The sequence below is a fragment of the Dermacentor albipictus genome, chromosome 10, assembly GCF_038994185.2.
Source record: "Dermacentor albipictus isolate Rhodes 1998 colony chromosome 10, USDA_Dalb.pri_finalv2, whole genome shotgun sequence".
NCBI lineage: Eukaryota > Metazoa > Arthropoda > Arachnida > Ixodida > Ixodidae > Dermacentor > Dermacentor albipictus.
In genome coordinates, this window is record NC_091830.1 from 16,857,754 (window position 1) to 16,871,074 (window position 13,321).

Sequence of the window (13,321 nt, forward strand, 5' to 3'; positions counted from 1 at the left end):
ACCTCTACCACGTGACCGGCTTCCCGCACTTCGTACACATACACTTTTCCCCACTTTGACGCTCCTACTGCGAAAGCATTAAAACGCTTCGAAAGCATTCAGATGAACCACGCACACGAAGCACAATAATTGTAAGCGCATACAGCTCGATTACGTGACACTGATGCTGACAATATCGCTTCTGATCTTTCACGTTCACATCAAGTTTCACCCAGCGCGTGAAATACTTATTTTCCTTTCCTATTCATATTATTTGCGATGTCGTCATAGCTTATTTATTTATTTATTTATTTATTTATTTATTTATTTATTTATTTATTTATTTATTTATTTATTTATTTATTTATTTATTTATTTATTTATTTATATCTACTGTCATCAGCCACCTAAGTCAACGCACTGCGGAACAAAAGCCTCTCCCAGAGGTCTTCAATTATGCTTTCTAGGCATCAGCCATACATGATTAATTTTTACACTAAAATTTCTTCATTTCAGCGAAGGCCCAATCGCTACTAGACATATTCAGCATCACTGCCATTTCCAGTTCAGGCAATGATGCATTCTACATGTTCCATGGTTCTTTTGTGCCGATCTTGAAAATCAATTCTTGCAACTTAATGTACACCCGGTCCCAAAATTTTGCGGACTACGGTATCTCAGAAAACATTTATTTTCCGAGCAGCCTGTAGCGGTAGCCAGTAAGACTGTATACTACAATGTTGTCAGCATATTCTAGTCGAGGCCCGAAATGCGAGTACCAGGCTGCGTTGTGACGTTGCGGAGATATTCAGCTTTTTCTCAGATTTTATGGCCTGTAACCTTCTGTGGCCGGGCGTGCGTTCACTTCGGCCACCGCCACTGCTTCATCGCAAGATGCAGTGGCATTTAAGCAAAAAAAATAAAGCATAATATTGATATCTCATCAATTTAAAAGTTAGCGTACATCCTAAAATAGTACAATGTTACAAAACCCGCTGTTGTTTCTCAGTGGCTATGGTATTGGGCTGCTGAGCAAGAGATCGCGGAATATAATTCCGGCCATGGCGGCCGCATTTCGATGGGGACGAAGTGCGAAAACACCCGTGCACTTAGATTTAGGTGCACGCTAAAGAACCCCAGGTGCTCCAAATTTCCGGAGTCCTCCACTACGGCGCGCCTCATAATCGGAAAGTGGTTTTGGCACGTAAAACCCCACAATTTATTTTTTTAACGATGTTACTAGGGAGTCATACAGGTTCCTGTAGGGTATGGGCTCCCAAAGGGTATGGCGACTCAAAAAATCATGAGCCCTTCTACTTTGTGAAGGTGCTTGACCAGCGAAGCTGTTTAGCACACGACCCGCAAGTGACACATAATTTTGAACAAAGGTACGAACTCATTTACTGTCTTGATGGGTGGTCATCGGGATGAAAGGTGCGCACACTCATTTGTTGTCTTGATCGGTGGTCATTATTCCACTCACAACTGCAATCACATTCTTTGATAATGTCAAATCGATGCAAGTACGCCGTTGGGTGGTCACTTGGGCCGGACTGGTGTGGCATCGCAAAGGATATGACTGGAACATGGAACGCGTAAACCGCTCCCTTTTCGGTACCTACGCATCCACAATGAAATCACGGTCAACGACAACAGCGGTAGTGCCATCGCAACTAATTCACGCGAAGTGAGTAGCCATGAACCAGACGGGACTATGGGCCATTGCAAATATTGCTTGCTTATGGGGCTATAAGCCATTGCTCACGGGGTATGAGCCACTGATGATGACAGTTTTCCACATGCTGTTTCTGCATGTTGTATGCTTGGTCAGAAAGACTTTAAACGCTGTTCGCTTCACTTTGCTGAGTGCTTGTAGCCTCTGCCTTACGGCGCTATGAGCCATTGCATTTTTTTTTTGCTTGCTTACGGAAGCATAAATGCTTGTCGGGGTATGAACCATTGATGATGATGGTTTTTGTTCACGCCGAACAAAAATGCACGGAACCCTAGCCACAGACAGCTTCGCTGTAAAAGTATTGTTTTCAATTGAACCCATAGTGCTCGCACATGGTATGGATTCCCAGAGGAACGTTTACATTTTTTCTAGGCTCATGCGGGTTCCTAAAGGCGTGGGTAAGAAACTCCTACGGGTTTCCATAAGGTGCGGAGTCCCTAAAGGAACCCCATACTTGTTCCTTAGAAAGAAAGATGCTTCGCAGTCGAACCGAACTTCGTCCTCACCCGAGGATTGGCCAGTCCCTCCATCACTTTAGTGTGCTGCTGCGCACCAGGCCCCGGGTTCGAGTCCCGGCGCCGGCGACCACCTTCCCATGACGGTGGAATGCAAAAATGACCACACACCATGCTTAGCGTCTGCGTCAAAAAACTCCAGGTAGCTGAAATTGATTCTTTTCTCCCTCCCCCCCCCTTCCCCACCACTTTTTTGATTTACCATAAAGCGTCTATCATTGAACGTGTGGCACTTTGAGAAGTTAAACCCAACAATTCAAATTTTTACCACCGAAAATAACTAAGAGTTTGGTAGGTATAGTGCATGCGAGTTTATTCGACGACAATAGGAAAGCTCTCGGGAACGTTGATATTGTCAAACAATTCGAGTTTACTTCACAGATCCTGGCTATACTGACATAGGGGAAGCTAAAGGTTTTGAAAAACAGGATGTCTGTATGGTGGCGCTGATTACTTCTGAAGCTAGTGACGTCCCAAACGCAAACTCCTTCTCCCCCTTATGCCCGTTCGTCAACCGTACAAGGTCGCGGGATCGAATCCCGGCCAAAGAGGCCGCATCTCGATGGGGGCGAAATGCGAAAACATTCGTGTACTTAGGTTGAGGCGCACGTTAAAGAAACCCAGATGATCTACTACGACGTGCCTCATAATGACGAAGTGGTTCTGGCACGTAATAGCCCATAATTTAATTGCTTTTTGTAACCGTAAATGAAAGGCAAGTCTACCAGCACATGTGACACCCCTATTTTTCATTATCGAGATGGTCCAGGCAGCTGCACTCCACCGCTATTGGTCGCTTTGCCCACTGAGGAAGGAATCAGCGCGCTTCGAAGCATGTAATTTAATACGTGCCGCGTCATTGATCGGTAGCGTTGATTATTAACTACAAAAAATACTGACACCTGCACCAACTCTTTTTCGCCTTCATAAAGCTTCCTCCAATTCGCAATATTTTCACAAAACTCGGTCGTTTTATGCTGATAATTGAATTGAATGCAAGCGTAACTATAACTCGAGAGGTACAGTGAAAGTGAATATTAAATTAGGCCAGATTCGCAAATTACACTTCTGGGACGCTGAAACCCTCTGATTTGTCGTATGCTGTGGCTCAGGGACCTGCACATACATTACCGAGCTTTCTTTCGAAAGTCGAGTTTGCACTCGCATGCGCTTGCAGTTTCCTCTCCCAGTTCGCCACCAGATGCAGATTTTTATTTTATATTGTTAACACGTTCACCGTGAATTCATACCTATAGTCTTTCAGCTGTCAGTCTCAGTAGCGGAAGCAACGCAGTGAGAACGGATGGCGCTGGCCGCGGACCACTGTCATCGGTCACGACGCATGCGCCGACCCCTCCCCCCCCCCCCCCCTCATAAGCCACGTCACGTCGTGAGCCCGTCGTAGAGACAAGCGAAGAATAAGAGGTGGTGCCTGCGCGGAGGAAGCTGAATTAATGGCCTCGAGGCCGCTTACTGTCCATTCATACGTCTATCTAGGTCGCGCGGTGGAGGGAGGGGGGCGAGTGGAGGGGTGGGGGGTCCCATTCATAGAGAGCCAGCGAGGCACAGTGCCAGGAGAAGGATACCCCTTTCTCGCGCTTCGACAAGCGAACGGGTGGCCGTTCATTGTGTGCGGGTACCCTACGCTGCCTGTGTCCCCTTCTGCACGATCCGCGTTCATTGATGAAGCCGGTGAGCACGGCCGTAGATGCGTGGTGGTCGCATAAGCGGGCCGATCGGGAAGTTTCGCACGGGTTCGAATGAAGCGCAGGCGCTCTCCGCCGACGACGACGAAGCAGGTGGAAATGGTGGAAACGGATGCGAGAAAAAGATGGTGCGCACGTGACCTGGCCGACGCCCGTCGGCTGAGTCTGAGAAAGCGTGGCAGAGAATAGAGAGTTCATTTAGCTGCTTGTCCCTAAACGTATCACACTCGCCGATCGTACTGCAGGGCCGCAGTTTCGTAGCGACGCCTTTCTCTGACGTCATTCCTGTTTCGCTCTTTTCGCGCTTCGTCAGTTGTCACGGCGACGGAGCTCCGCCTGGGTTGTCAAAGGGATCAGCCGACCATCAACGGTGGATGATAAGAGTGGCACGGAATCGAGATGAAGGCACTGCTGCATTATACCGGTCCGGAATTCTGAAGGCGACAGTGGCGACACCATCTGCCGACGTTGAGATCAACCAAAGCATACAAAGCTATTGCAATAACAGGCTACATGCTACCCATTTGCTTCGGTAGAGGCACCGGCCTCTACAGCAAGCAAAAAACCATATTGAGTTCCCTTTTTTTTTATGAGAACAGCATCGGCAGGTGCTTTAGAAAACCACGAGGTGGTGCTAGCCCTGCTTCTACCATTACAGGGTAATTGGAAGTGTAAATAGACAACCAGAACTTATCAGAAAGAAATTGAGACAAACAGAGACAGCGAATTTGATGCAAAAATGGAAAGAAAAGAAAACATGAACATTTACAACAGTGGGAAGAAGGAAATCGGACAGGAAAACCTGTACGATAAGAAAAAGGGCAGTACCTTCCTATTTGAGACTCCAGCGGGTTGCCTAAGGACAAAATCATACAGGGGAAAATACTCGCAACAAGATGACCCATGTGTACGCTGCAGCATAAATCCGGAGACTGCTCTGCACACCCTAATCAAATGCGAAGGGTTTCACCCAGGAAGACCCGTAGATAAGGTACACCTTCCAGAAGCACTTGGATTTAAAGTGGACGGAATCATCAACCGGTCAGCCGTCGAGATAAGCAAAAGACGTTTACAGTATCGGTGTAATAGAAACAGGGAAGAGATTGATACGACTGGATCCGTTACAGGCATAGGTAGCGGTACAAGGTAGATAACGAAGTTTTGAGCAAGAGAAAAGACATTAAGGAGGCGTATACAAAAACCCTAGCATTAAAGGTATGTATATCATACCTGATTAACTCGAGCAGGCTAGGTGACTATTTGTCACCGCCCCGTTCCAAAAGGGATACCAATAAATCATCTGTCATCATCGCCGTCTACATCTGTGGTTTTCTGGCATTCCGTAATCTGCTAAGGCCCCAAGACAAGATGAGGCCGTCTACTACTAGTAGACTGTCTGTAAAGGCTTTCTGTTTACGGAACAACGGGAAGACGTGTGCAGCAGCGGTTATGACGCCATATTTTGACGTTGGCGTCAACTAGAGCCCATAGAATTAAAATTGCAGAGACTTTATTCTGCCTGTCTGCTGGTGCAAAGGCGTCAGCAGCAATTATTAGCGCATAGCGTATTTACCTTTCTATCGTCTTTTCTCGTGCGAGAATTAAAGGACGCGATACAACAAAGACGTTTCTTGCGTGCTGTGGTTGAAGGAAGTGTCCCAACGTGCCGCGACCAACGCTGCTGCTGCCGTCAATTTATTCGACGTCCTGGTACTTTGCAAATTGTAATACGTTTACGGACAGACCGAAGCATTATATCCTCTCGAACGACTATTATCTTCGCCGCAAGAACTTACTGCCGTCGGAAGTGAGGGGCAGTTACAGCAGTACCAGCTCTGCAGACTCCTTGTAGACGCAATCTGCATCTAATTTTAACGCGACAGCATTAAGAAGCCCGTATCGCATAAAAGCCGGTGTCGGCGGCGTTGGCCGTGAGCGAAAAAATTCCGAAAGGCAATTCATATTGAAGCGAATATTGAACCACGCATACCCAATTAATTTTCTACCACCAAAGTTGCTCAGGCCTTGTCTCTCATTCTTTACAAAGCTATTTCTCGGAATTTTGAGAAGAGCAGCCCACAAACAAGTGTAATTGTAAAAAAACATCGACAGTGCATGTCCTTTATGTTAGCTCTTCTCAGACTGAAATATTAAATATGCGAAACAATAACAGGAGATCGATCCACGCAAGAGGCCGCGTTTCTACCAGGAAGCTCGCCTTCGTGCATAGCGTTCGCAGCCAGCGTTTCCCGATAAACGTTACGGTTACATAACCTGCAGTTGCCGGGAAACATTAAAAGCAGTAAATGGTCTTTGAACGCTGTCGCGTTCCGCCCTTAAAGGCGAAGCTTAAGCGTCTTCCAATTTCTTTCTTTTTTTTAATTCACGAAGCCGGCATCGGATAGTCTCCTTGTCTCCCCAAGAATTATTGTTTTGCGTTCTCATTTACTCTGTTATGCATACTCCCTAACACTCTTGAATATGTAACGCACACATACACTGTACTAATGCAGTATGCCCTGTACAATGCACACCGATTACAACGCAACAATCGGCCCGCATAGCGGCCGGCGCTTTTTGCACCACTGGTGAGAGCTATATGATGGTTGGGGGGCCAATGGCTTGCCAAAGGCACTCCCTGTCAATACATTAACTCGGTGCTTCCAGCGCCCAACGGCGACGCAAGAAGCGTCGGCTGCAACGCGGGCTAGTAATCGCTTGTGAATTGCTGAGCACTGTACATGTATGCTATACATGCACACTGTGTACATTGTGCAGACATGATATACGTATAAGATATATACTGCCAAAAAAAAACATCAACATCATAAGGATACAATGAAACTAAAATCAACAGTGCAAGCAAAACTTGCGATGGTATTGACAAACAATGCATGCAAAACCTCTCATGCAAAGATTGAGTGTATTTCTTTTTATCCACAAGCCTAATTGTGATGATAATATTATGCGAAGCATATTACGAGGGCTCAACCCAGCTCCTCAGGCGCGGCGGTGACCATGAAATCACGTGACACCGTGACGTCACGACAGAGGAGAAGTGGCTTTGGCTCAACTCTTGCAAGACGGGCTGGGTGGGAATCGAACCAGGGTCTCCGGAGTGTGGGACGGAGACGCTACCACTGAGCCACGAGTACAACGCTTCAAAGCGGTACAAAAGCGCCTCTAGTGAATGCGGTGTTGCCTTAGAAACGCGCTGTTTCTAAGGCGTGCGTCTCTTGCTCAGGCGCACATTTCGTTGCCGCGCCGAACGCTGCTTTGCTCGACGCTCACCGCGTCCAATGCGGGGCGCGTAGTCGCTGCCCTGTAGCCCATTGTCTTACACCCCTTGGCGGGTCGACGGGAACGCTGTCGCGTTCCACTCTTGAAGGCGAAGAAGTAATGCATGAGTTGTTTCTTCGTCTAGCCGAACCAAATATAGCCAAGCAACAGCAGTTCACCAGGCTAAACAGTGGTTCAACAACTAAAATAAAGGCTAGTATGCTTCGCATCCTGGGCTTAACCTTACCTAAGCCACAGCCATTTTTTGTGTATATTATTTTTTCTTTTCGAAGAGAGAGCTGTGCAGAGCGGCCCGCCAAGTTGGAACGGTAATTTGGGGACGATAAGGTCCGTGGGCGACCTGTGCGACTCTTCGTGCATGCATTCATTTAACCAAAGTATGCCATATCGCAGCCCTTGCAGTAAAAAAAATATATATATATAAGCAAACACCACGTGCGTGTTTATCGCGTTGCGGTCATTTACAACGCCACAAGAAGTAGCCGTCATCGATGCTAAGTCTACCCATATATGCCTGTCGTATGCCGGCACCATATCAGGCTTTCCCTCTTAAAATGAAAAGTGACGGCAATCGCAGGCCATCTGGAGGATGCGGCGATAAGTGCTAACTGGAACGCCAAAATACCAACGCATTTCGCGGCAAATTTAGAGGGCATATTTCTCGAAGCTGGACCAAAGCCCGTGATCTCTGGCAAACAAGCGTTCCTTCACAACAGCTCAGCTTCTGTTCCACGTTTGGTATATGCGCCATGAGGTGTCTAATTACAGAAGTAATTAGTGAAAATTTTGTTAATTTGACATCATATCACACTTTGATCTGTCCTGCAGTTAACGTCCGCCTCGTCTGTAGTAATCGAGCTGGTGCGACGAAATTCCATTCTCTGCAACGGGCGGTGTGCGTGTGTACGTGGTTTACGCGTGATGTTTATACACACTTCTATACATAGCCCACGGCATGCTCGGACTGCCGTCTCGGGTCACCCTTACGCATCCGCCAACGTGCATCCCCGACGGGGACTTGCAAATGAATGATCGCGCCGGCCCATCCGCGCAACAAGAACAAAAAGGAAGCCATATTCCTCCTTGTGCCCACACGGGCACGCGCGTCTAATACAAAGCAACACGCGTCGCATGTGCCGAGCCTTCGAGCAAGCGGTACGGCGCAACGGCCCCGTGGTGTGCGGGACGGCGAGGCGGTCATTTTCCAATAGCCCCGCGAAGCCACCCCCCGAGGGCTGCGGAGCGTGATGGCTGATGCTATGGTCCTCGAAGATGGCGCCCGGCCCCGACTGAAAACGCCTGTCCGTGACGAATAACCTTCCCCCCCCCCCCACCACCCCCCATCTACGACCCTCCGGATCCTTCTCCGATCGGGACCGCCTCGACCGCTTTGATTTTAGGCCCACCCCGATCGGTTACCTTCTCGTGTCGTACTGAGCCAGCGTCGCGGCGTCTTTTTGTTTGTTTTTTTTTCTAATTTTTGCCTGCGGCATGCCGGCGACCCGGTGGAGCCATGGCTATGCGTACAGCGCAACCCCATACGGGAACTGCCGCGTTATTATTTTATACAATTTTCTTTTCCGAACGCGTGCTTTCCAAGACTACACTCTTGGTCATCATAATCGCCTTCTACTTGGGTGCAAGCTATAAGCAGAAAATTTATGTAGGACAACGTTCTACATCCTTGATCGCTGTTCCTGTTACAGGGGCGTAAAGTAGTAGTAGTAGTAGTATGAAATTTTATTAAGGCCTTAAATGGTAAGGGATTGTTGGGTGGAGAGAGCTACGGTCTTGCTTCTTCACCCACCGGCGAGTAGGCTCTTCAGTCCGGAAGTCGAGCAACAGCACTGCCCGTCGAATCCCCTCCACCGGCCATCGAAGTGAAGGGAGGGGGGACACATTGTTTTGCATAATAGGCAGAAATATGCCAAACACTTTGTACACTAGCAGTACGTGGCTATTTAACTAGAACATAGTTCCAGATCTTTATTGTGATGTGAATTTAATGAGCAAGAAGCTAATGTATAAGGAACGCCGTTCCACATTTTGTTATTTATGTGGACCACCCTTACATTTAAACAGATATAAAATGTCTTTCTTTATATTAAGTCTAAGCGGATTGAGATTAAGATCAAAACTATACAGTGAAAGCTCGGCAATTCGAACTTCAATAATCCGAATTTATGGATAATTCGAACTGTACGATTTGGTCCGGCCAAGCTCCACAGAAATCTATGTATAAAAAAAGCCCGTTAATTCGAACGCGAAAAGGTTCCCTCACGGATAATTCGAACTACGCTCGCCTGGAACACGGCCAGAGAAACGCGCCTGCTGCCTACACACAAGGCTGTATTGCCTCCGAAACGGAGAGAACGGCGAGAGAAGGCAAAATCGGAAAAAAATCGAACCGACGCGGGGTCAGCCAGAAGGCAGCGGCAGCTGCCGCCTCTCCGTTCTACGTACCCTCCAAGACTTCTTGCCCATTGCGAATCTCGGAGGCTTTGCAAATCATGTACAGCTGCTAATGTTGTGCGGAGACGGCACGGCAAGCGCCAAAACACAGCGAATCAAGTACGTCGCAGCTGCGCTTGCAATCAAAAACCAACGAATCAGGGCCTTCGCCACCTTCACATGTTCAGCGTCTTTGTCTCGGCAGTCTTCATCGGTTGTGCCCCTCTGTTTTCAGCTTAGGAGGTATTGGCCGTCGCGATTCATTGTGATGGTGTTAAGCCTCGGCTAACGTTCCTTTCGGTGGACATCGGTGATGTGGCACAGTCGGACCCAGAGCTACGACTTGAAGATGGCGTGTGCCCGCGGCACACGCCATCACTTTCTGACACGCCAAATTTCTGACATGCCCTATTGCTTCCAAATCGCAGTGTACTGTTGCTCTCCACTTTCGTTAGTTCAAACTTTCGTTAATTCGAACTGACGCGGCTTCCCCTTGCGGTTCTAATTAACGAGCTTTTACTGTACTCGTTCTGCCCCCCACGCTAACTTCGTCTCGGCTAGAATTCCTAGCATTTCATTATCGTCATCATCAGCAGCAGCAGCCACCTACGTTTATGTCCCCTGCAAAACGAATAGCCCTCGCAGCGATCTCCAACTACGCCCGTCTTGCGCTAGCTGGTTCCAACTTGCGCCTGCGAATTTCTCAACTTCAACAGCCCGCCTAATTTTCTGCCGTCCTCGACTGCACTTGCCTTCCCTCGGCATCCATTCTGTAACTCTAATGGTTCACCGGTTGTCATTCCCTAAGCATTTGCGCATCAGTTCCAGCATTTGAGGCAGCTAACTTTGTTCGTGCAACTCATTTTCGGGACACTTCAAATTCAGATTTAAACACAAAAGTGTCTTCGAAATAGCTTTAAAAAATGAAAATATCTATCCTTACTAAAAATTAATCACATCTTGATTTATCCTATTTTTCACCTTGCATTGTTAAACTTCATTCTCTGAAATCGTCCACAACGTCTGCTGCTACACATCTCAAACGTACAGGAAGTCCCGCTCGCGGTAAATCGCCTAGAGCGAAACATCCTTCTGTATGTACATGTATATGTATTTATGATGCATCTTCTTTGAATAAATTTTAACCTGCAGAAGACGCACGGATATTAGCGTGACTTCTAAATCATTTCAATTAAAAGGATGCGTATGGTTTTGTTTCGTTTTCCTTAAATTGCACATATCCTGACACAACGGCAAGCGCATGACACACAGCACACAACACAAAGGAATGAAGTATAGTAAAAGGTATCGAAATACATGGTTGTCTCAGTGTTATAACATCAAAAGCACAATAAAATGAGCGAATAGTAGTAAACAGTCAAACAAAGTACCAGGCATTTGAAAACGAGCACTAAAAACAAAAACAGTAATACGATTTTCAGCATATCACACTGTGGCAAAGTCGAGAGCGGTTTGTACTTCTCAGAAACCTTTCTACACCACAGAAGAAAACAATTACTCCTTGGCAACTTGTGTTCCAAAGCCTAATTGCCGCTTGAAACGGTGAAAATTTGAAGAAGCTATCATGGGGAAATTAGTGGTGTTCGTTCACTTACGTTGTCTTTTCCCTTTCCCTATTTTTATTTCGAATACTTTGCGGACTTACCCCAGTTACGATATGTCTCGTAACTGGGTAAGTAACTGCGTATCTTTGTATCAATGTCCGTGCCTGACCTCTTTCTCGTCATCTTGGGTAACTAGGTAGTCTATGTTCGAATGGGCAATGCTTCAGGATGCTGGGCCGGGAGAGCCAGGTTTACAAACAACCGTCTGACCAACTGGTTCCCTGAGTACGTAACTATGGTTATGTGATGCTCTTCCATGAATATCTCTGACGTCAACTTGGGTCACTGGGTGTTTGCCATTTTGTGGGAGTGGCTCTGCAATGAACTTCTTCAACGACAGCTTGGGTCACTGTGTATGTAACTTGGTGCTCTTGATTGAACCGCTATGACGCTACATTGGGTCAACCAGCATGGGCCACTCGGTTTGTATTGCTCTACGATGGCATGTACCTGTGTGTACCCCGTCTTTCTGTGCCCTCTCCTTTCCTGCGCTATGAGCCTCATCTACAATGACCTTCTTCCACGAAAACTTGGGGCGCTGGGTAAGTGCCATAGCTTAGGTGGAACTCTTCGATGAAGCTGTCGTGGGCGCCAACTTGTGTAACATGGTATTTGCCACTGGGTATGTGTCATTCAGAGACATCTTCAGCGCTAAGTTGGGGCAATGAGTTCGTGTCACTGGCTATGTTCCGCTCCTTAACACACCTCTGTGGCGACAACTTGGGTCAGTGGGTACATGCCACTGCGTAGGTGCGCCACTCTTCATTGAAGCAGTCTTCGACACCAACTTAGGCCACATGGTAATTGCAACTGAGCATGTGCCGCTCTTCAGTAAAAATCTTTGATGCCAACTTGGGTCCCGGGTCTTTGGAATCGGGTCACTGGGTCTGTGGTAACTGGGTATGTGGCATAATCATCCTTATATCCAACCTACCATCAACAACTATTCATGAACCATAAGACAGGTTGCTAATAACATTAAAGTCGGCAATCATCTCTAAAGGGCGGATGCACCGCCAACTTTTTTTTTTACATTTCCGGTTAAAACACTGTTCCGTGCACCCGCGGTCGAAAAGGCAAAAGCACAATCATCAACTTTATAATAATAATCACTGGACCCTTCCGATCTATTCGATGTTGGTTTACAGCACATCTGGTACTTCTGTTCTACGGAGTGGGGTCATCCAGCGCAAATTTGCGAAAGTTGTACGAACCCTTCTTTTCACTACAATATGACCGGAAAGTTTTAGTTTCATGTCTATGATTGCTGTTTTGATACAAGCCTCCAAAGAAAACTCGTGTTCCATGCGCTGTGTACATGCTAAAAAAACGAAGTGTTCCGAATTATTCCGGCGTGCCCCACTAGGGTGTTTCGCATAATCATATGGGGATTTTGGCCCGTGACACCTTAAAATGTACTTTTTTAATCCTCAATTTGAGGTAAATTTCACGACGAGTTGTCTCTGGGAAATAGACGGGCTGATGACTCACATCGAAGTTATACGATACGAACTTTATGGCCATTTGCTAAGCTATTTGCCACGTTGTATCATCCGCCGAATCATGCGTAAATATAAATCGTTATTTCTGAACGAGCGGTCGTTTAGTCGGTAATATTTATCGTTCTAAAAACGCAGTGAGCATGTATTGTCAGTCGCAAGTAGAGTGAGAATTGTATTTGTCTGGAACGGTCAATCGGCCGATGTGGTCACTGTCATCAGTGAAAGAAAAAGCCTCCACAATAACAGCTGGCGCCGTCCGCAACCGGACAACTCGGCAGCTCTTAGAAAAGTTTGCACGCGAAGTCACGAACACAGCTTCTCATCGTGACGGTTTTCCACTATGGAGCCTACGATGAGGTCAGTCTGCCATCTTCATTGCCATGGGTAACCTGCTTCGATGGAGGATGGAAAGATTGGGAGAGGTCATCCTGCCTTACTATCTGTGTTGGAAAGTGTTGGAGCCGCGCGAGACGCCAACAGACTCATGCTGCTCACCGCGCTGGTTAAC

At 47.1% G+C, this 13,321-nt stretch overlaps 1 protein-coding gene across 6 annotated transcripts in view; it reads right to left on the reverse strand.

Moving 5' to 3' along the window:
* Positions 1-13,321, reverse strand: part of LOC135911495 (achaete-scute homolog 1a-like) — a 465,355-nt gene that overhangs the window by 433,259 nt on the left and 18,775 nt on the right. The gene's annotated exons all lie outside the window — the stretch shown is intronic.